We start from the raw sequence: 24,468 nt of genomic DNA, 5'->3' as shown, positions 1-24,468 counted from the left end.
CAATAGCCCTTGTGCGCTCTTGTGCGCTCACCAAATCTGTCGAAATGGTCTGATGGTACAGCCTACTAATAAAGGTGACAGGACATGTGAGGCAGTATACAATGTGATCTGGGGAGCAATTGTAGAAATGATTAATAGAGAAACGCCTTCCAATTTTTGGCCATGCATCAAGGAAAGTGCCAGTCAAATAATTTCTTCTTGCACCTGTACATCACAGTAAGGTTTACAAACATATTAAGACCTTTTAGCTCTGGTTTTGTTTTAGTCTTAGATCTACTAGTGGCTATTTTGCTCTTCAAGCTGAGAGCTCTATGGTATGCAAAAATAGGTTTAGTGTAAAGAAGGGATCCTATTAGAAGATCTCGTTTGAGAATGGACCAGTGTTTTACAAAAATATGTTCCAAATCTTTGAATCTAGTAGTATGGAATTGAGTAAAGAACTGGGGTGGATTTTCATTCAGGATATTCTTATCTACTGTAGCTTCCAGACAATAACATGAACACATGATTGATAAGCTTCATTGATATCACTTTCAGGGTATCCTTTTTCTAGAAATTTTCTTGGTTCTTTAGAACTTTGTAAAACATAGAAAGAAGATTAAGAGCAAATACTGCCTAGCCTGAACAACTGGCTTCTTGGAATGTTCTCCATTGGGGATGATGGAAGCTGGCTACAAGTACATAGAAGTTACCGGATGTCGGTCGGTACCATGGGAACCCAGTACGAAATCTAGAAATTTAAGGGAATTTTGGTCTGGAACATATGTAAAGGAGAAACCAAAGGTTTTGTCATTATAGTATGCAACAAACATGGTATGGATATGAGGGGACCGTTCCTAATGATATTGTCTATATATCTGCCAAAATAGACAATATTCATGGCATATATATTGTTGTTGAGTACATACTGATCTTCCCAAAGTCCCATCACTAGATTGGCATAACAAGGTGCAAAATTCACACCCATGGCTGTCCCCTTCATCTGTAGCTAGTGCAGGTTATTACGAAGTAGCTTTGGGTCAGGTAGGCTTCTGTTGCCTTTGGGATGAATTCTGCTTGTTTATAATTCAGACTGGATATAGACAGTCAGAAGTTCTGAGGTACACTAAGGCCTAAGTTGTGCAGAGTGGTGATTGTACAGGGAACTGCCATCCAGAAACAGCCAATAGCACTTGGATTGCCATGTATACTCTTGCAGAATTGCAGAGATGGGAAGAATCACATACATATGTGGGGAGTTCAGATAATAAAAGCTTGTAAAAACAGTCAATGTACTGGGACAGGCCACTTGTTACACTGTCCATTGAAGCAACAATAGGTCTTCCAGGTATATTTTGACTATGCTTATGCACCTTTGGTAGATGGTAATATGGCACTTGATGGAAGAATTTTAACAAAAATGCTGCCTCTTTCTTGTAAATAATCTTGTCTTTGACTGCAGAATAAGCCAATACCTTTAGTTCTGTGATGCAAGTATCGGTGGAGTCTTTGGGGAGCTGTGTGTGTGTTTAGAGTCTGATAACTAGTGATGGACGAACTTCCGACGGGACGTTTCGCGAACGCGAAACGCGAACGGACACAAACGTTCGCGAAAACGACCGTTCGCCGCGGGCTCCATTGACTTCAATGGGAGGCGAATTTCGCAAACCTTTAGGTCGAATTTGCGGCCACGGGGTAATTATTAGGGGGTAGCACGTAGTCCCACCACCTGGACAATAGCATAATACATGTATGAGGTGAATTTGGGATCGATAACTACAAGCATTTTTTTTTTATTTGGGAAATTGTTCTGACAATTCAGGACTATGGAGCTAATGAAGGCAATGGAGGAGAGGGAAGGTCAGGGACCAGGGTAGGCAAACAAGAGGGTGCAGGAGATACAGAGCACTGACAGCAGCACCGTAATACAGAGCACTGACATCAGCACCGTGACATACAGCGCTGACAGCAGCTCCGTGACATACAGCGCTGACAGCAGCTCCGTGACATACAGCGCTGACAGCAGCTCCGTGACATACAGCGCTGACAGCAGCTCCGTGACATACAGCGCTGACAGCAGCTCCGTGACATACAGCGCTGACAGCAGCACCGTGACATACAGCGCTGACAGCAGCTCCGTGACATACAGCGCTGACAGCAGCTCCGTGACATACAGCGCTGACAGCAGCTCCGTGACATACAGCACTGACAGCAGCTCCGTGACATACAGCGCTGACAGCAGCTCCGTGACATACAGCGCTGACAGCAGCACCGTGACATACAGCGCTGACAGCAGCTCCGTGACATACAGCGCTGACAGCAGCTCCGTGACATACAGCGCTGACAGCAGCTCCGTGACATACAGCACTGACAGCAGCTCCGTGACATACAGCGCTGACAGCAGCTCCGTGACATACAGCGCTGACAGCAGCACCGTGACATACAGCGCTGACAGCAGCTCCGTGACATACAGCGCTGACAGCAGCTCCGTGACATACAGCGCTGACAGCAGCTCCGTGACATACAGCGCTGACAGCAGCTCCGTGACATACAGCGCTGACAGCAGCTCCGTGACATACAGCGCTGACAGCAGCTCCGTGACATACAGCGCTGACAGCAGCTCCGTGACATACAGCGCTGACAGCAGCTCCGTGACATACAGCGCTGACAGCAGCACCGTAAGCAGCCCCAGGAGGAAGTCAGCACAGCACAGGGATGGTGTGATCCCCTCATAATAAGAACCCCCAGGAGGAAGTCAGCACAGCACAGGGATGGTGGGAGCCCCTCATAATAAGAACACCCAGGAGGAAGTCAGCACAGCACAGGGATGGTGGGAACCCCTCATAATAAGCAGCCCCAGTAGAAATATGACACCGCTCAACCTCTTCAAAGAGGAGGGTAGGGGCATATAGTACGGTGTGCTTTTTTGGGTCAGGGAAGTGAGCCAAATGAATTAAGAAGGTCTGTGTGCTTGATTCCAAAAATTGTTTATAGACATATACATGGTCTACTGATCACATGTGTTGAATTCCTCCGAGATCCATGCCTCATTCATTTTTAGAAATGTGAGGTAGTTAACACTGTCGTGAGCTAGGCGAGTACGCTTATCGGTCACAATCCCCCCTGCTGCGCTGAACGTCCTTTCGGACAGGACACTGGATGAGGGGCAAGCCAACAGTTCGATTGCAAATTGGGCAAGCTCTGGCCAGAGGTCAAGCCTGCCCACCCAGTAGTCTAGGGGTTCATCACTCCTCAGAGCGTCCACATCGGCCGTTAACCCAATGTAGTCGGACACCTGACGGTCTAGGCGTTCCCTGATGCTGGATCCGGATGACACCTGTCGATGGGTCGGCTGAAAGAATGACCTCATATCCGAAGTCACCAACACATCTTCAAACCGGCCTCTTCTTGCAGGCGCTGTTGGATTGGTACCCGCAAATCCTTCTCTGGGAGTGGGAATTGCTCCTCTGCCAGCGCACGCAAAAGCAGAATGCAGCATTTCTCGAAGCAAGGCCTGGAAGTGCTGCATTCTGACAGCCCTCTGCGACGGCGGTAACATTTCCGCCATTTTGTGTTTGTACCGGGGATCTAAGTACGTTGCCACCCAGTACTGGTCCTTGACCCTCATGCTTTTTATACGGGGGTCCCTATTAAAACACTGGAGCATGAAGGCCCCCATTTGCACTCAAGCGGAAGGTATGTGGTGGTGGTGGTGTTGTTGGTGGTAGTGTCTTTGGGGGTGCACATAGCAGAGAGTGAAGAAGAGGGTGCAGATCGAGAGGATGAGGAGGGTGCAGAAGAATAAGGCTGAGTGAGCCACTCAACCAAGTCTGGTGCGTCCTTTAAAGTAATTGAACGCACCTTCTGCAACTTCCCACTTTGGCTCAAGGCTGTTGCTCCTGCCCTACCCCTACCACCCCTGCGGAAGGGCCTGCCTCTTCCTCTGCCTGTCATTTTTTAAATCACCCTGTGACAAAACTCTTAGTCCCTATACCGCTGAAGGACTGCTGCAGTATAGGGCAGCGGTCAGCAGTAGTGCACGTCAACCCTATGTATTGTGGACCGATAGCGGTCCTTACAGAACAGCAGACTGTACTGCACTCAGGCCTATGTACCGTAGCACCCTATACCAAGTTACCAGTCCTTATAAAAACTTTTGTGGACCAAGCAGGTTGTGTGTTAGTGTTTAGCAGACTGTGCGTCAGTCCCTATACCGCTGAAGGACTGCTGCAGTATAGGGCAGCGGTCAGCAGTAGTGCACGGCAACCCTATGTATTGTGGACCGATAGCGGTCCTTACAGAACAGCAGACTGTAACGCACTCAGGCCTATGTACCGTAGCACCCTATACCAAGTTACCAGTCCTTATAAGAACTTTTGTGGACCAAGCAGGTTGTGTGTTAGTGATTAGCAGACTGTACGTCAGTCCCTATACCAATGAAGGACTGCTGCAGTATAGGGCAGCGGTCAGCAGTAGTGCACGGCAACCCTATGTATTGTGGACCGATAGCGGTCCTTACAGAACAGCAGACTGTACTGCACTCAGGCCTATGTACCGTAGCACCCTATACCAAGTTACCAGTCCTTATAAGAACTTTTGTGGACCAAGCAGGTTGTGTATTAGTGTTTAGCAGACTGTGCGTCAGTCCCTATACCGCTGAAGGACTGCTGCAGTATAGGGCAGCGGTCAGCAGTAGTGCACGGCAACCCTATGTATTGTGGACCGATAGCAGTCCTTACAGAACAGCAGACTGTACTGCACTCAGGCCTATGTACCGTAGCACCCTATACCAAGTTACCAGTCCTTATAAGAACTTTTGTGGACCAAGCAGGTTGTGTATTAGTGTTTAGCAGACTGTGCGTCAGTCCCTATACCGCTGAAGGACTGCTGCAGTATAGGGCAGCGGTCAGCAGTAGTGCACGGCAACCCTATGTATTGTGGACCGATAGCGGTCCTTACAGAACAGCAGACTGTACCGCACCCAAGCCTATGTACCGTAGCACCCTAGACAGACCAAGTTACCAGTCCTGATAAAGAGCTTTGTGGAACAAGTGAGTTGTGAATGATTAGCAGACTGCAGCAGAAGGGCAGCAGTCAAGTATAATATTCTTTCTATATTTGGAAGAAAGAATATTATACGTGTACAAGCCTATTACCGTACCACTGATACCAGTCCTGAAAAGAACCTTTGTGGAACTAATAGTAACAGCAAGTCTTTAAAATTATCCTCACTGCCTGACACACTGCTTCCTGCCTGTCCCTATACAAATTGGCAAAAAAGAGTAGGCTGGAACGATTAGCTGGAACAGCTCTTTTGTGGACCTGATAGTAACAGCTAATGATGATGATGATGATGATGATGAAGAAAGACTAATCTGGCTGAGCTGTCCCTAAAATAGCAGCATACAGCGCTCTGTCCCTTTATCTAAACTGACAAAAGAAACTCAGGCTGCTGACCTAACACCTATACCAGTCCTGAAAAGAACTTTTGTGTACCAAATAGCTAGCGTTTTCTCTGTCCCTACTCCACACAGGATCCTTTCCCTACAGTGACAGAAGAAAGAATGTAAAATGGCCACCGGATCGGGTGTATTTATAGGTTAGGGGGAATGTCCAAGTGTCCATGAGCTGTCATGTCTCAATTGGTTGTCCTGTAACACATGATAAACGTGTCACGAAAGGTTAAAGTTCTTGTATACATTAAACACGTAAGTCCGCCGGGGCGAACGACGGAAAAAGGCGTTCGAACCCGCGGACGGCGAAAGTCGGAAATTCGCCGCGAAACGACCGCCGGGCGAAACGTTCGTCCATCACTACTGATAACAGCCAGTGAGTTTCATGTAAATAATCGCTGGTATTCTGGATGACAATTCCCCCTCCTTTGTCAGCCAATCTGATGGTGATATCATCATTAATGGAAAATTTTTAACGTGATTGTAAACAATCACCTTGTAAAACCACCAATTCAGTTTATAATAGAAATGAAAGGCAAAACATTTGTGTATAGATATAAAAACATAAATACTTTTTTTTTCCCCTTTTTTTTATAAGTGTTCACATTCCCCCTCTGTTCTTGGCTACACTAGATCTGGAGGAGGAGCAGCAGTACACTGATCTTCCCAGTGGAAGGCTGTGAGGGGGGGGGGGGGTGGGGGGGGGGTGTCAGGACAAGTCTGATCATTGAAGGAGAGTAGGCCAAGTTCCCAGCATGTGCGTCACATCAAAATACACATATATTGATAATCCCTCCAAACCCAAGCTCTGTAGTGCTGGATGCTCAAAATGAAATGTGCACGAACATGATAGACAAAAAGTCTAACAGCTGAAGGCAGCCCAATGGTAATATTGCAACACCCAGTGAAAAATCTTCATGAGATAAGACAGTGTGATTCCACCTCCTTAACCACTTAAGGACCGGTGTTTACACGTTGAAAACAAGTTTTTTTGCTAGAAAATTACTTGAACCCCCAAAACATTATATATATTTTTTTCTAACACCCTAGAGAATAAAATGGTGGTCATTACAATACTTTGTCACACCGTATTTGAGCAGTGGTCTTACAAGCGCACTTTTCCTGGGAAAAAAAAACACTTTTTGAATTAAAAAAGACAACAGTAGTTAGCCCAATTTTTTTTTTTATACTGTGAAAGATAATGTTACGCCGAGTAAATTGATACCAAACATGTCATGCTTCAAAACTGCGTCAAACTTTAACAAGGGAACCCCCAGATCCCGGCCCTCCCCCTGTTTGAAATGGTAAGGGGGTACAAAAGTACCCCTACCATTTCACAAAGAAAGTGTAAAAAATAGTTTAACCACTTGAGACCCACGCTATAGCCGAATGACGGCTACAGCGCGGATCTCCTTTTCCGGGACTACGTCTATTGACGTAGTCCCGTGCACGAGCGGCCTGCGCACCCCCTGAGGGGCGCGCGCGGCGCGCTCTGTGATCGGCGGGTCTACGAGACTCGCCTGATCACCGATCCGTGCAAGGGGTCGATCCCGACCCCTTATCACGTGATCAGCTGTCAACCAATGACAGCTGATCATGTGATATAGCGGAGCCAGTAATCGGCTATTATTCCTCCTCGCGCTGTCAGCGCGAGGAGAAAAAAAAAAGCCGATCACCGGCGGCCGTGATCGGGGACATCAGTCCCGATCACAGCCAGCCCTGCCAGTGCCCACCTGCCCCCTGCCAGTGCCCACCTGCCCCCTGCTTTGCCTGCCTGAATAAAAAATGTGTCCCCCCTGTCAGTGCCACCCAGCAGTGCCCATAGTGCCACCCAGCAGTGCCCACAGTGCCACCCAGCAGTGCCACCCAGCAGTGCCCACAGTGCCACCTAGCAGTGCCCACAGTCTGCCTCAACAAAAGTGCTGCACCCCAGTGCCACATATCCGTGCCCAGCAGTGCCGCCCATCAGTGCCCATCAGTGCCCAGCAGTGCCGCCCATCAGTGCCCAGCAGTGCCACCTATCAGAGCCACCTATCAGTGCCACCTATCAGTGCCCATCAGTCCCATCTATCAGTGGTACCTATCAGTGCCCCTTAGTGCCACCCATCCGTGCCACCCATCCGTGCCACCCATCTGTGCCACCCATCCGTGCCCGTCTTTGCCCATCAGTGCCGCCTTATCTGTGCCCATCGGTGCCGCCTTATCTGTGCCTATTAGTGCCGCCTTAACTATGCATATCAGTGCCCACCAGTGCAGCCTATCAGTGCCCACCAATGCAGCCTATCAGTGCAGCCTATCAGTGCCGCCTCATCAGCGCACTTCAATGAAGGAGAAAAATGACCTGTTTGCAAAATTTTATAACAAACTATTAAACATGATTTTTTTTTTGCATCTTTTTTTGTTTGTTTAGCAAAAAATAAAACTCCCAGCTGTGATTAAATACCACCAAAAGAAAGCTCTATTTGTGGGAAAAAAATGATAAAAATTTCATTTGGGTACAGTGTTGTATGCCCGAGCAATTGTCATTCAAAGTGCATCAGCGCTGAAAGCTGAAAATTGGTCTGGGACTGAGGGGGGTTTAAGTGCCCAGTAAGCAAGTGGTTAATAAGACAAACACACTTTTGAAAAATTCCTTTATTAAAAATAAAAAAAAAGATTCCAGCGGTGGTAATCCACTCTTGCTATCCAGCGACGGACGATCATCTCTCCGGGGTCCAGCGATGGCTGATCTGAATCAGTGCAGCAAATCCATCCATCTTCTGTCTCCACGGAGGAGACACTGCGGGATCCCGGCGGCCTGACGTTTGTTATATACGGAGGGCACCGCAAATCCGATGGTAAAACACTGCTAAAAATAGCGACACTTTACCGCCGATGCTATGGGCGCGGCCATGTGAAAGTCGTCTTAATTAATTATTTTTCTTGTTGACTTAGGCTTTTTTGAAAGTAGACACTCCAAGGTATTTAGTAAGATGCCTGGTGAGGCTTTTGATGTCATTTTTTTTCCCACAATTCTTTGCAAAATGAAGATTTTTTTTTTCCACAAAATTGTCATTGTAATAGGTTATTTCTCTCACATGGCATGTGTATACCACAAATGTGGCCCCAAAATACATTCTGCTACTCCTCCTAAGTATAGCGATACCACATGTGTGGGACTTTTTCACAGCCTGACCACATAGAGAGGCCCAATATGCAGGGAGCACCATCAGGTGTTCTAGGAGCATAAATGACACATCTAACTTGTTAACTACCTATTACACTTTTTAAGGCCCTGGAGCAAGGACAATTGAAAATGCCCACAAAATGACCCCATTTTGGAAAGCAAATACCCCAACGTATAATCTAGGAGGCATAATGAGTCTTTTGAATGGTTCATTTTTTTTCCAGAAGTTTTTGGAAAATGTGGAATATTTTTTTACACAGAATTGTCCATTTATAAGATATTTCCAACACATAGCATGTACATAGCAAAAATGACACCCCAAAATTCATTCTGCTACTCCTCCTGAGTTTGGCGATACCCCATGTGTGAGACTTTTATACAGCCTGGCCACATACAGGGCTCAACATTGAAATAGCACTTTCAAGGGTTTTAGGTGCATCAATTACACATCTCATTTCTCAACCACCTATTACACTTTTGAAGGCCCTGGAGCACCAGGACAATGGAAACGCCCACAAAATGACCCCATTTTGGAAAGCTAACACCCCAACATATAATCTATGAGGCATAATGAGTCTTTTGAATGGTTCATTTTTTTCCAGAAGTTTTTGGAAAATGTGGAAAAAAAATGAAAACGCATTATTTTAATTTTTAAAAAAAAAAATGTTTTACACAAAGTTGTCCATTTATAAGATATTTCCAACACATAGCATGTACATAGCAAAAATGACACCCCAAAATACATTCTGCTACTCCTCCTGAGTATGGCAATACCACATGTGTGAGACTTTTATACAGTCTGGCCACATACAAGGAACACCGTCAGGTGTTCTAGGGACACATAGCATGCACATACCAATAATTACACCCCAAAAAACATTCTGCTGAGCAAAGGGTAAAAAAAAAGATTACCTGTGGTTTTAGTAGCGCAGTTGTCCACAGGAGATTAGCACTGGTCCAGGCAGCAGGCAGGGACTTGTTCAGCAAAAGCAAACGCAATTGTCCAGGCAACAGGCAGGAACACTTTCCATAGTAGGTACAGGCAGGGATACAGTCCAGGGTCAGTGCAGGCAGAGATTGTCAGCAATGGTCCATCCATGTGGTGCGGTCAGTTCATGCGACAGGCAGAGGCATGATGGTATAGGTCCTACAGGCAGCAGGCAAAAGTAGAGCCTCGTTCAGGACAGAATGGGGATAGGAGCAGAGGCTTCTCCCACCCAAATCTCTTTGAAGCCTCTGAGTCTCCAGACCCTAATCTATGAATGACAAAACAAAAAAAAAAAATTTTCTTCATCAGATCAGGCAGAAGTATGAACAGAATCGGTAGGCAGAAGCGTGGTCGAATAACAAGCCAGGGTCAGTTCCAGATCAGGCAGAGGTATAAACAGAATCGGTGGGCAGAAGCGTGATCGAATAACAAGCCAGGGTCAGTTACAGAGCAAGTAGAGGCATAAGGGGCGTGAAGGTAAATGGCAGGAAGTGAGGGTTATGTTTACCATACTTAACTAATAATGTAGTGAAGTATGGTAATGGCAGAAACAGCCAACTATGCAGAGGCCTGGTTGGGAAGAACATTGGGGACAATAAAAAGTGGTGTCTCTTCTCACTCCTCCTTTGGTGCACACCCGGCATTTTTTTGCCGTTTTTGGCCTGTTGGTCTGGGAGGGATTTTTTCGGGAAAGTGTAGTTCGGAGAGTCTACTAATCACATCAGATCGAATGGTTTCTGGTGGGCCGTTTGGGAATGCAAGGACAGTGGTGATTTCCTCTTGGTAGGTAAGGAAGGATTTGGGTATTTCAGTGGATTTGTGATAAATAACGTAACTGTTGTATATGGCCAAATTAAATAAATGGAAACTTTTATATACCACTGGTATGTTCTTCTTTTGGCAAGGTAGGGTTCGAGCATCTGGTCGTTGAAGTCGACACCCCCTCATGAACATATTGTATTCGTGGATACATGTTGGCTTTTGAACTTGGCCATCCCTCCTGTTGATCTCCACAAAGGAATTATTGTGGATCGATTAAAAAATGTACACATCCCTTCTGTCCCTCCACTTCACAGCCAGAATTTCCTCATTCCGTAAGCTCGCCGTCTCCCCTCTTCTTAGCTTCTTGTTGACGAGGCATTGAGGAAAGCCCTCCCGGCTCGTCCTTACGGTGCCACATGCTGGAGTGTTCTTTCTGTGAAGGTTGTGGAACAAGGGAAAACTTGTATAAAAGTTGTCCACATAGAGATGGAAGCCTTTCTCCAGGAGTGGATTTATGAGTTCCCAAACAACTTTCCCACTCGATCCAATGTATTCTGGGCAATTAGGGGGATGTAGCTGGGTGTCCTTCCCTTCGTATACCATGAAGGCATAGGTATACCCTGTAGTGCGGTCGCACAATTTGTACATCTTCACCCCATAGCGGGCCCTTTTGGAGGGAATAAATAGTTGTATGCCCAGCCTGCCAGAAAATTTGACAAGGGACTCATCCATGCAAATGTGTTGGTCTGGGGTAAACAACTGGGGGAAGATATCAGAAAAATAGTTGAGTAGTGGCTGCATTTTATAAAGCTTGTCAAAATTTGGGTAATTTCAGGGAGGGCACTGGGTATTATCATTGTAGTGTAGGAATCTCATAATCATGAGATATCTGGTCCTGGGCATTACTGAGGAAAAGATGAGCATGTGGTGGATGGGGAGGGTAGACCAATACGAACGCAAAACATTTTTTTGCTTAGTCCTATACAGAATGTGAGGCCCAAAAATGTTTTAAACTCTTCCATTGTTAGGGCTCTCCACTCGTATGGATGGGCATAATAGGACGTTGGGTTGCTTGCAATAAATTGTTGGGCATATAGGTTGGACTGGACCACAACTGATGCAAGCATGTCCTCAGTAAAAATAAGATTGAAAAAATCGATTGGTGAAGAATTTTCTGTGTTCACCTGGACTCCTGGCTGGGCAGTAAAAGGGGGAATGATAGCTTCTCCTGAATTGGGAGGAAGCCATAAGGGGTTCTGAAGGGAATAGAGAAGGCTGGCATGGGACCTAACCCTTTGGGACTGAGCTGACACCCCACTGGTACGTGGCCTTTGCGAGGTACTGCGGTGCTGGTGGATGACACTGTGGTGCTGGTGGATAGCACTGCCTCCTCACCAGTACGCCACCTTCTGGCGGGCAGACTCTCATCTTCCTCTGGTTCCACTGGTTAGGACAGGCTCGTAGTCCACGTCAGACTCACAATCCAAAAATGAGGAATCTGAAGTGAATATTGTATGCCTCCTCGGCTGAAAATAATCTTTGCGACATTCTCACAAATGGCACTGATGTGGCAGGTAACACTGATAGATGACACTGATGTAGCAGGTGACACTGTTAGGTGGCACGGATAAGTGGCACTGATGACATGTGGCACTGGCAGATGGCACTGGTGACAGATGGCACTGATGTGGCAGGTGACACTAACAAGTGACACTGATAGGTGGCACTGATGACAGATGGCACTGATAGGTGGTAGTGATAACAGATGGCACTGTGACACTGTATGGGCACTGTGTGGGCACAGATGTGATTTTGAACAGTATAAATTACTTGAAAAAATTCAGTCAGCTTCAGCATAGATCCTCTCTCTCCTCACACGCTGTCTCTGTGTGAGGAGAGAGAGCCAGCAATGAGAGATGATCTCATATGTTTACAGCGCGATCGGACCTGCCAATGAGAGGCGATTTCAAGTGTAAACGGCCGCTGTGATTGGCTGTTTACAGCGATCTGTGACTGCCTGTGTCTAGGGGACACGGGCACCACAGAACTTCCCCGATGTACGCTCGCGGGAGCACGCAATGCGGAAGTAAACAGGAGGACGTCCAGCGATGGCCTTTCAGCAATTGGCGTCCGCGCTGCAGCTGTCTTTCGGCTATAGCGCGGACGCCTAGTGGTTAATCACCCCTTGTCCCTTTACCTCTGATGGTTATATACTAGTCTTGCTCCCTCTGCGCTGGGTTTTAAATACGAGGCAGCCTGCTGGCTTGAATTTTGAATGGGATGTGTCTCATTTTATTAATAATACTCGATATTTAGTGTTGTTTTGTTATTGCCTCTGTTCCTCCTGTCTGCATTACATACTAATGGTTTACTGATATGATAGCGAAGGTTTTTCCATTCATACGTTGACATGATCATACTTTTTCCACATTTTTTGTTGACATAATCATATGAGTTTATATACGCATGGAAGGGTATATATATATTTGATTCATTTCTTTGGTCAACACTCTGAAGTGGTGGATTTATCTTTTAGTTGTTCCATTGCCACTTTTAGTTAGATCTGGTAACCTCATTGTGTTAAAGAGTTGCCGTATATTTCATTTTTAAGCTGCTTCCCGGTCTATTGATATTCATTTATATACATAGTTTCTTTATTTGGATCGGTAACACGACAATATTTGCACTAGTTTAACCTCATTTTTTGTTAACATGTTTGTGCCATTTTGTGGACATTTCCCAGACGTGCCGTTATCTTTCCTGCCGTGTGTGGAGTGAGACTTGCATTGCAATCGGTCAAGTAGGATTACAGCTCCGCCCTATGCTTTGTTTGTGGTCTATCAAGTGAAGTTGTTGCCTCACATTGCAGCTTGTGGAGTGAGACTCCAGTGAAGATGTTACCTCACATTGCACCTTGTGGAGTGAAACTCCTATGAAATTGTTGCCTTACACCAGGGATGCCCAAACTTTTTAAGAGTGAGGGCCACTTAAGCAACTTGGTAACCAGTCGTAGGCCACAATGAGCGGAGCGGGCGGATGACAGGTCACGGCTACTCTATAGGCCCTCAGATCTGATCCACCCAGATGGAAGGGGGTAAACTCCCTTCTATTTTTTTTATGTGATTTTTAGGACAGGATTGGAGGCAGGCGCGAGTAAACGGACAAAAGTCTGTTTACATCTGCCGCTCTGTAGAGGTGAATTGAGGGTCCGATTGGGTAGGGCCAATCATGTGAAAAGGGCCTAAATTGCTTTCACACTAATGATTACACTGCGGGTGCAGGGTAGTGCACCTGTATCTATCCTGTGGGTTAACTGAACTTTGCCTTTGCCTGTGGCAAAATCCGGTGTTGTACAGGAAGCATCGGCTTATGGGCTCTGCAGCCAAGTCCAATTCGACGAAAACTCCGTCAAAGTCCTCCGGAAATTCAGTCCGTTAAAGTCCGGTCATGTGTATGGCATAAGATGTGAGAGAAGATCTATAACGAGTAATGGCGTGTACACATGATCGCACATTCCGACAACAAAATCCATGTTTTTTTACGACGACTGTTGGCTCAAACTTGTCTTGCATACACACGGTCACACAAATGTTGTCGGAAATTCCGAACGTCAAGAACGCAGTGACGTACAACACGTACGACGAGCCAAGAAAAATTAATCAGTGAGGCTCTTCTGCTTGATTCCAAGCATGCGTGGAATTTTGTGCGTCGGAATTGTGTACATACGCTCGGAATTTCCGACAACAGATTTTGTTGTCGGAAAATTTGAAATCCAGTTCTCAAATTTTGTGTTTGGAAATTCCGACGGAAAATGTCCGATGGAGCATATACACGGTCAGAATTTCGGAAAAGGTCCCATCAAACATTTATTGTCAGAAATTCCGACTGTGTGTACGTGGCATTACTGTGAGTTATGTGTATGGATCTCTATTGACTGTTCAAAGTTCAGTTGCCATAGGAGACGGCAGTTCTACAAATACAGTTGCTGCATCCAGCTTAAAGGCCCTCTATCTGTATAGCTATCGGCCTATCATTTTTGTCTCTGAATCTGATAATTAATATTGCATCTGCCTTAGCCCTTGTACACACGGTCGGACATTCCGACAACAAAATCCGTCGGATTTTGTCCGACGGATTTTGTCCGAAACTTGTGTTGCATACACATGGTCGGACAAAGTTGTCGGAAAATCCGATCGTTCAAAATGTGATGACATTATTTCGTTACGACGGGACTACTTTCAGGCTAGTAGCCAATAGCTTTGGTCTAGGAATTTGATCTGAGCATGCGTGGCACTTTGTCCGATCGGAATCCTCTACACATGATCAGACAAAGTCTGATCAGATTATGTTGTCGGAAAGTTTTATAGCCAAGCTCTCAAACTTGGTCCGTCGGATATTCCGACGGAAACAGTCCGATGGAGCCCACACACTGTCGGATTATCCGACAAGACGGTCCGATCGGACATTTCCCATCGGAATGTCCGACCGTGTGTACAAGGGCTAAGGGTGTCCTGGCCCTAACCGTGTCTCCACCAGTTCTGTTAAAATTAATCTAATTTGGGGTAATGATGCTGGGGCGTGACCGGATGGAGAAGGAGGAGGGTGTGCGTGTGTGAGTGAGTGAACGTCTTGCCTCGCTCCCCCCTCCACACTGGCAACGCACTGCAACGAACGGCGTCTCTCCTCGATGACCCGCCGACCCTCCATGCTGTTAATCGGTCGGACGATGGACACGGAGAGCGGCGTCCAGCCGAGTGGATGAGCCGAGCGGATGAGCCGAGCGGAAGAACAGGCATCCCCCCCCTGCTTACCCCCACGCTATGCAGCAAGGAAGGCGCTCTGTGAAAACTTCGACGGAGGCAGGCTCCCTCTCTGATCATAACTGAAACTTTGGTCTGGGCTCTGGAGAACGAAGGTGGAGACTACACCTCAGATACATGCAGCAGGGGAGTGATATAACGGGAGACACCGCAGGAACTGGTGAGAGTAAACACTGCCATGATATGTGATCTGTGATTAAGATATCCTATACAGGTGAAAGAAGACGGATCACTTCTTAACCACTACTGTGTGTAAACATGCCTGTCTGTTGTTTCCTCATAGCTTTAACTCTGAAAGAACTTTCCTGCTGTTTGAGAACTGTAAAATCCCTCCTTTTTTTTTTTTTTTTGGAAGAGATTCTTTTAAAGTGCCTGTTTTTACAGTTAATTGTAGCGGTTGGAACAGGAGATACCGAGGTCTCGGCACACCCCAGTGTTTGCAGTATAAAACTGTGTTGTATGCGCCTTGCTACCCTGTGGTTTCCCTTCTCTCCCACCCCCTGATGAGAGAGCCTGCTATTAATTTTTTGGTGTGAACCTCCTCTGGAGGAAGCTGTTTTTATGCCTCAAATACTCAACTCTAAAGAACGCCCTGCTTATAAGAGTACTGGGAAACGAAACCCCCTTCCTTAAAAAGAATTTAACCTGCCCTGAAGGGGTAGCCTATATAGGTTATCTAGACTGGCTGGAGCTGGAACTGTTTTGATCCCTTTGGGAATTACAGAAGCTATGGTATAACACGTTCAAAGTGCAACTTGGGTCCCCTTCTATTCTTATTGCCCTAGGGTGAGAGAGAAAGCAAACATACATATATCTTCCGAGGATACTATTTTGGAGTATTTTTGGAGTAAAATAAAACCACCATGCCATCGCACCGTGCGACCAAAGCTAGTCAAGCAGCTGCAGCCGCAAAATTAGAAAAATATGCCCATAACCCGGGTCAGGGGCCTAATCAGTCTCCCCCAAAGGTTCCGCAACAAGGACAGCAATCTCAAGTTAATAGGTTATCAAGTATTAAAGGCACCAGGAAAAGCCATGGGTCAAGCCAGTCTCAAATGGCTTTGGAGGAAAAGGAGAGAAGAGCGGACTCCGAGGGTCAGGCCAAGGACATGAGTTTAGAGGGGGCAACTGGATTATTGGAAGATGGTCTGCAGGAAGGGCCTGAACTAGAAGCGGAGCCAACACTAAGGGAGGTTCTGATGGCAGTTAATCTCTGTAGAGAATCCCTGGGAGGAATGAGCACTCAACTCATTTCTATTCAGGAGGAACTATCGCATACCAGACAGGATATTCAGAGGATTCAGGATAGGACCACAGCCCTTGAGGAGCGGTTGGGCCGGGTTGAAGATGATCTGGCCCCCTGGATAAGGGAATTTAGGCCAATTGCAAGAACAGTTAATAAAACAAGATAACAAATTAGACGAAATGGAGAACAGGATGAGGAGGAAGAACATTCGGGTAGTGGCCAGAAAATTGTGAAGGCTCAGATCCTATAGCCTTCCTGGAGAAATGGCTTAGGGATATGTTTGGTCAGGACACTTTCTCCCCATTGTTTTCTATTGAAAGGGCACACAGAGTCCCTTCAAGACCCCCACAGACGGGCGCCCCTCCAAGACCATTCCTGGCCAAATTATTGTTTTTCAAGGATAAAGAGATTATCACCCGTAAAGCTAGGGAGAGGGGTAAGATCGTATACAATGGCTCGCGTGTGTCGATCTTTCCGGACTACTCCCCTGACCTTCAAAGAAGGAGGGCTAAATTCGGAGAAGTTAAAAGGAAGCTCCGCCAAATGGACATGACATATGCGTTACTATACCCAGCAAGACTACGGATAAATGCCCCTGAAGGGACTATAATTTTTGACAATCCTGGCGGGGTCGAGGAGTGGTTGGAGTCCCACCCCCGGAGACTTTAGTAGTGATGGACATTTTGTTTTTTTTTTCTTCTTTGAGGGGGTTTTTTCTTCCCCCCCCCCTTTTTTTTTTTCTCTTTTTCTCCTTTTTTTTTAGGGGGGGGGAGGAGAGTGGGTTTAAAGGTAATTTTTTGGGTGTAGGTGGTCTTGATTGGAGAAAAGAAGAGAGGGATGGGGAGGGAGAGCTGAGGGAGGTGAGGGTCACGCATGTTCCCCCTCTGGTTGGAGGGGGTGGCGGGTAGTGATGGACGAACGTTTCGCCCGGCGGTCGTTTCGCGGCGAATTTCCGACATTCGCGGTCCGCACGTTCGAACGCCTTTTTCCGTCGTTCGCCGCGGCGGACTTACGTGTTTAATGTATACAAGAACTTTAACCTTTGGTGACACGTTTATCATGTGATACAGGACAGCCAATTGAGACATGACAGCACATGGACACTTGGACATTCCCCCTAACCTATAAATACACCCGATCCGGTGGCCATTTTACATTCTTTCTTCTGTTACGATAGGGACAGGTTCCTGTGTGGAGTAGGGAGAGATAAACCACTAGCTATTTGGTACACAAAAGTTCTTTTCAGGACTGGTATAGGTGTTAGGTGTTGATAGGTTTGCTGTGCTGCTGATTCTTGCAGCAGCCTGAGTGTCTTTTGTTAGTTTAGAGAAAGGGAAAGGACGGTGTATGCTACAGGGACAGCCAGATTAGTCTTTCATCATCATCATCATCATCATCATCATTAGCTGTTACTATCAAGGTCCACAAAAGAGCTGTTCCAGTAACCACTAATCGTTCTCTTTTTTTGCCAATTTGTATAGGGACAGGAAGGAAGCAGTGTTGTCAGGCAGTGAGGGTAATTTTAAAGACTTGCTGTTATTATTAGTTCCACAAAGGTTCTTTTCAGGACTGGTATCAGTGGTACAGTAATAGGCTTGTACATGTATAATATTCTTTCTTCCAAATATAGAAAGGATATTATACTTGACTGCTGCCCTTCTGCTGCAGTCTGCTAAACATTCACAACTCACTTGTTCCACAAAAGTTCTTATAAGGACTGGTAACTTGGTATAGGGTGCTACGGTACATAGGCTTGAGTGCGGTACAGTCTGCTGTTCTGTAAGGACCGCTATCGGTCCACAATAGATAGGGTTGACGTGCACCACTGCTGACCGCTGCCCTATACTGCAGCAGTCCTTCAGCGGTATAGGGACTGACGTACAGTCTGCTAATCACTAACACACAACCTGCTTGTTCCACAAAAGTTCTTATAAGGACTGGTAACTTGGTATAGGGTGCTACGGTACATAGGCTTGAGTGCGGTACAGTCTGCTGTTCTGTAAGGACCGCTATCGGTCCACAATAGATAGGGTTGACGTGCACCACTGCTGACCGCTGCCCTATACTGCAGCAGTCCTTCAGCGGTATAGGGACTGACGTACAGTCTGCTAAACACTAATACACAACCTGCTTGGTCCACAAAAGTTCTTATAAGGACTGGTAACTTGGTATAGGGTGCTACGGTACATAGGCTTGAGTGCGGTACAGTCTGCTGTTCTGTAAGGACCGCTATAGGTCCACAATAGATAGGGTTGACGTGCACCACTGCTGACCGCTGCCCTATACTGCAGCAGTCCTTCAGCGGTATAGGGACTGACGTACAGTCTGCTCACTTCCTTGACCCAAAAAAGCACACCGTACTATATGCCCCTACCCTCCTCTTTGAAGAGGTTGAGCGGTGTCATATTTCTACTGGGGCTGCTTATGATATCCCTGTGCTGTGCTGACTTCCTCCTGGGGGTTCTTATTATGAAGGGATCACACTATCCCTGTGCTGTGCTGACTTCCTCCTGGGGGTTCTTATTATGAGGGGATCACACCATCCCTGTGCTGTGCTGACTTCCTCCTGGGGCTGCTTACGGTGCTGCTGTCAGTGCTGTATGTCACGGTGCTGCTGTCAGCGCTGTATGTCACGGTGCTGCTGTCAGCGCTGTATGTCACGGTGCTGCTGTCAGCGCTGTATGTCACGGTGCTGCTGTCAGCGCTGTATGTCACGGTGCTGCTGTCAGCGCTGTATGTCACGGTGCTGCTGTCAGCGCTGTATGTCACGGTGCTGCTGTCAGTGCTCTGTATTACGGTGCTGCTGTCAGATGCCTCTATCACGGTGCATGTGTCATTCCGGTATGTCACGCTGCTGGTGATCATCTCCTGCACCCTCTTCTTTGCCTACCCTGGTCCCTGACCTTCCCTCTCCTCCATTGCCTTCATTAGCTCCATAGTCCTGAATTGTTAGAACAATTTCCCAAATAAAATAAAAATGCTTGTAGTTATCGATCCCAAATTCACCTCATACATGTATTATGTCATTGTCCAGATGGTGGGACTACGTTTTACCCCCTAATAATTACCACGTGGCCGCAAATTCGACATGAAGGTTTGCAAAGTTCGCCTCCCATTGAAGTCAATGGGGCCCGCGGCGAACGTTCGGTTTCGCGAACGTTTGGGTCCGTTCGCATTTCGCTTTCGCGAAACGTCCCGTCGGAAGTTCGTCCATCACTAGTGGCGGGGTGCTCGCCTCCCTTACCAGTTGCATGGGGTAACATTCCTATTTGGAGATTTTTGGGGGGAGGGGAGGGGAGGGGTGGGGTGGGAGGTCGGGTAGGTAATAAGGTTTAAATAAAAAAATAAATAAAATGTGGAGTGTTCCACAGATTAGGTGTGTATGGGAAGGTCACAGAAGAAGGCCCCAGGTGATGCCTAAAGAGGCAATGGGAGAAGTGTGTAAGAAGGGAGAATGGTATGGGTGGCGAGAAAAAAGTCTATGGTGTGTGGGAGAAGTGTGGAAGAGGTTTTTCTTTGTGAGAAGAGCACTATACAGAGCACAATTATTTACAATTAAATCAAGGGTAAAAATTCATTTCTTAAAAGAGAATAACAAAGGAGGGTCACGAGGATATGCACGTATAAGCAAACAATGGCTGAAAGCCTATTATATTAAAGGGAATAATAAAGATGAGTTATACACACTAGCTTTTAGGTATTAGCACTATAATTAGTAATGAGTGAATGCACTGTATTAGAGAGGGGAGGTCTTACTTTGTACTCTTGGAATGTTAGAGGGATGGGGGACCTGAAGAAGAGGATGGCAGTCAAGCTATCAGCTAGGTCTCATGGAGTAATGCTTCTCTTCCTCCAGGAGACACATTTTACAAAAACCATCACTACACAGTTGGGGTGGGGGGAATACCATATCCAATATCATTCATACCACACCTCCTTTTCTAGGGGGGTTAGTATTTTTATTAAAAGGGGGGTCTCGTTTAACTGCCTCCAGGTGAAGACCGATGAACAAGGAAGATATATCTTCCTATACGGTATCTTGGAGGGAAAGACTTTGATTTTGGCCAATGTTTATATACCACCACCATCCACTATGGATATTCTATATGACTTGGTTGAATTTGTGTTGGATAAACCGGAAGTCCCATTGATATTAATGGGTGATTTCAATATGGTCGTGGACAAAATATTGGATAGATTCCCCAATGGGAGGGTTCAGCAAAGGGGTACAAGTGAGAGTCGCCTGTCACAGTTCTTGGGAGAAATGGGTTTGAAGGACCTCTGGAGACTCCAGAATCCAAAATCCCGAACCTTCTTGTGTCTTTCCACCACCTATTCAACTCTGTCAAGGATAGATATGATTATGGGGAACGATGAGGCGGTAGCACTAATAAAAAAAATAAGCTATATGCCAAGAAGCCTATCGGACCACTTAGCAATAAAAAGCTTCTTGGATATAGGAGAGAGAAGGCAGCAAACAGGGTGGAGGTTCAACCCTATCTGGCTGGAGCTTATGAGAGAACCAAAGGAAGTAACGAGCTCACTTAAAGAATTCATAGATTTGAATACAGGCTCAGCCCCGACAGGGATGGTATGGGATGCACTAAAGGCCTATCTCCGAGGTCTCTTAATACAACAGATGTCTAAAATTAAAAAACAGTTTGGGGAAAGAGAAGAGAATGCCTCAAGGAGTGTGGTAAATTTAGAAATTCAGTACATTAAAAACCCAACACTAGATAACCAGGAAAAATGGATAAAAGCCCAGCAGGAATATCGTCATATATTGTTGGAGAAGGCCGAAAATAAATGTTTATTTCAGAAACAACTAGTATTTGGGGAGGGGGAAAGGGTGGGCCGGATGCTAGCACACCTGGTAAAAACAAACTCTGCCCCGTCCATGGTATCAAGGATTAGTATGGCAGAAGGTAGGATATCCACTAATAAATCAGATATTTTAGAGAGATTTAGAGTGTACTACGAGGATTTATATCAATCTAATCAGGCCGAGATGAGGGAGGAAATGGATTTATTTTTTAGTCCGCTAGCTATTCCCCACTTCCCGAAAGAAGATGGGGATATGCTAGATGGTCCTATAACGATCGAAGAGATTCAGCGTATAGTACAAGAAATGGCAGGCCAGAAAGCCCCAGGCCCAGATGGCCTACCGGTGGAGGTCTATCGTCATTTTGGTGAGGTATTAATCCCGGAGCTTCTAAAAGTCCTCAACTGGGCGATAGAAGCAGGAGAACTACCTCCCTCAATGAGAGAATCAAATATAATAGTGTTGCCAAAGGAAAATAAGGACCCTCTTTCCCCCTCATCATATAGACCTATCTCCCTGTTGAATCTGGACGTAAAGATCCTAGCTAAGGTTTTGGCAAATAGATTGAACGGGGGGATAGGGAAAATTATCCACCCCGACCAATCAGGATTCATCCCGGGAAGATCCACAAGTACAAATATAAGACGAGTTTTTTTGAACCTCCAGATACCAGTGGATGGAGATGGCCAGAGGGCTGTTTTATCTCTAGACGCTGCTAAAGCCTTTGATTCACTGGAATGGAGTTATCTGTGGAGAGTTTTGAGAGAATATAAGGTAGGCCCGGTATTTATAAAATGGGTTAAAATGTTGTATAGATGTCCGGAAGCAAGGATTAGAGTTAACAACGAAAGTTCGGTTGGGATCCGATTGAGGAGAGGCACGAGGCAGGGGTGTCCTCTGTCTCCCCTCTTGTTCGTCATGGCGATCGAGCCTTTGGCTATATCCCTGAGATCAAATATGAGGATAAAAGGTTTTAGGAGAGGGGAGGAAGAAGAAAAAGTAGTACTATTTGCAGATGATCTCCTTTTGCTTCTTGGAGATGTTCAGCATTCCATAGGGGAAGTGATGTATAGAATTACTAATTTTGGACAACTAGCGGGCCTAAAAATAAACTGGGATAAATCCTGTATATTGCCTATAGATCCATTAGATAGCCCCCTACCATGTGAAGCAGCACATATTCAAATAGTGAGTAAGATGAAATATCTGGGTATCTGCATTTCGAAAGACCCTAAGCAATATGTGACAAATAATCTGGTCCCACTCTTATCCAAATTTAAACAAAAAATTAAGATATGGAAGAAACTGCCACTTTCAGTAGCGGGTCGGTGTAATCTCATCAAAATGAATTTTTTGCCGCAACTTCTCTATGTATTACACAACTCTCCAGTATGGATATATAGGGACTGGTTTTATAAGATAGACTCCATATTTAGAGAATTAATGTGGAAGGGGGGACGAGCACGTATTGGGCTAAAGACTCTGCAACTTCCAAGTAACGGGGGGGGAGTTGCGCTCCCACAACCGTTTAACTATTTTATAGCAGCTCAGCTACAACATCTGGCAGGTGAGGAATTGGAGAAAGGGGGGTGGAAAAGGGGAGCTCCTCTCGAACAACTCCTCGGAAGGTCATTGGTAGTAGCATTAGAGGTAGGGGCTTGTATACGAGATGTCCCTACCCTGGGATTAATGATAAAGGTGTGGGAGACAACTAAAAGAATATTGGGTTATGGGGGATTTACGGAATACTCCCCCTTATGGGCAAACAATAAGCTGGAAGAGGTCTTAAAAATAGGACAAGTAAGGGAATGGGAAAGAAGGGGTATACACTTTGTTCACCAGATCTATCAGAACGGTAGAATGAAACAATTCCAAGAGTTAAGGAACCAGTTTTTAATTCCGAAAAAGTCCTTTTTTAGATACTTGCAGATTAGGCATGCTCTGAATAAACAGTTCCAGGGGACAGTAATAGTATGGAGTGAGATACCTGTAATAGAGGATATACTTCGAGCGGAATCAGGGAAAGGTTTAATATCTAAAGTATATGGGGAGCTGTGTAAGAAATCCCAGGAAAAAAAACAGGGTAAAAAAAATAGGAAAAAATGGGAGTCTGATGTGGGCGACATTTCGGAAGATCAATGGGAGAGGATCCTTGAGATAGCACCATGGGTGTCCATTTCTCCATTTCAAAGGTTCTCACATTTACAGTTATTGTATAGAGCGTACTATACCCCTAAAAGGTTGGCTCAATTTGGTAGAAGGAGCGACGCAGCATGCCCTAGATGTGGAAGGACAGAAGGAGACATGATCCACATGTTTTGGAGATGTCCCAAGCTACATCGGTATTGGAGGGAGGTTGTGACGATAGTTAGTAGGGTTTTTGAGATGGCAGTAGAATTGGAACCGATGGGTTGTGTATTGGGATGGATTAAGGGAAGTAGCGACCCTAAGGATAGTAACCTAGCTAAAGTAAGGTGTCTCTTCCAGGCTAGAAAACTTATAGCTCAGAAATGGCAATCTGCCATACCCCCTACGAGCGGAGAGTGGGTGCAGAATATGAATAGGGTTATTCTTAAAGAGAGAGTAGTATATATGAGGCAAGGAGGTATTAAAAAATTCGATAAGATATGGAAGGAATGGTTTGTAAAAATGATGAAGGAAGGTACCTCTTAGTAAGAAGGAAGTATGATGGAAAGGGGTGTATGAGTGGGGAGGGTGATGAATGTAGGAAGGGAAGGTTGGGGGAGGGATTTGCAAACAGGCACTGTGTTATTACTGGTTTTTTATTGGAAGGCTGTATGAGTTGTTTTGTATTGAAAAAGAAATTAATAAAGATATAAAGTTTAAAAAAAAAAAAAAAAAAAAAAAAAAATGAATCTAATTTTCTTGCATACAAAAAGTGACTGGCGCCCAATTATTCAACTTGCAATACTACACCCACCATGCCTAGTGATCCACACTACAAGGAAGGATGTCAGCTCTCCCTGACTCTAGAGATCAATATTAGGCCTTTGGAGGTCGGGGATACCGCTACATATGAGTAAGACTATGCTAATGTAGGGTAGGATGTCTACATATCTGTACAATGTAATAGCATATGAAATGTCATGTTTACACCATTATTTTCTTTTTAAAGATTCTTTTTATCCTCCTTTTTTTATTTTTTCCCCCCACTTCTAGGTTAAATACCTTTTCTCATCAGCAGTATATAACAGTCTTGTGACTTCTATCA

The 24,468-nt window shown here is 45.7% G+C and overlaps 1 protein-coding gene across 1 annotated transcript in view; it reads right to left on the bottom strand.

Annotated features, from left to right (window-relative positions):
• Positions 1–24,468, bottom strand: part of LOC143927670 (interferon-induced very large GTPase 1-like) — a 74,794-nt gene that overhangs the window by 29,634 nt on the left and 20,692 nt on the right. Inside the window, 1 exon segment of the mRNA XM_077451892.1 lies at positions 9,511–9,854. The gene's annotated coding sequence lies outside the window, so the exon portion shown is untranslated.

Source organism: Lithobates pipiens, unplaced genomic scaffold, assembly GCF_037356315.1.
Source record: "Lithobates pipiens isolate NorthernLeopardFrog02 unplaced genomic scaffold, aLitPip1_a1.2 Scaffold_23, whole genome shotgun sequence".
NCBI lineage: Eukaryota > Metazoa > Chordata > Amphibia > Anura > Ranidae > Lithobates > Lithobates pipiens.
Note: the sequence above shows the minus strand (reverse complement) of the source record. Positions and strands in the feature narration are given on the sequence as shown.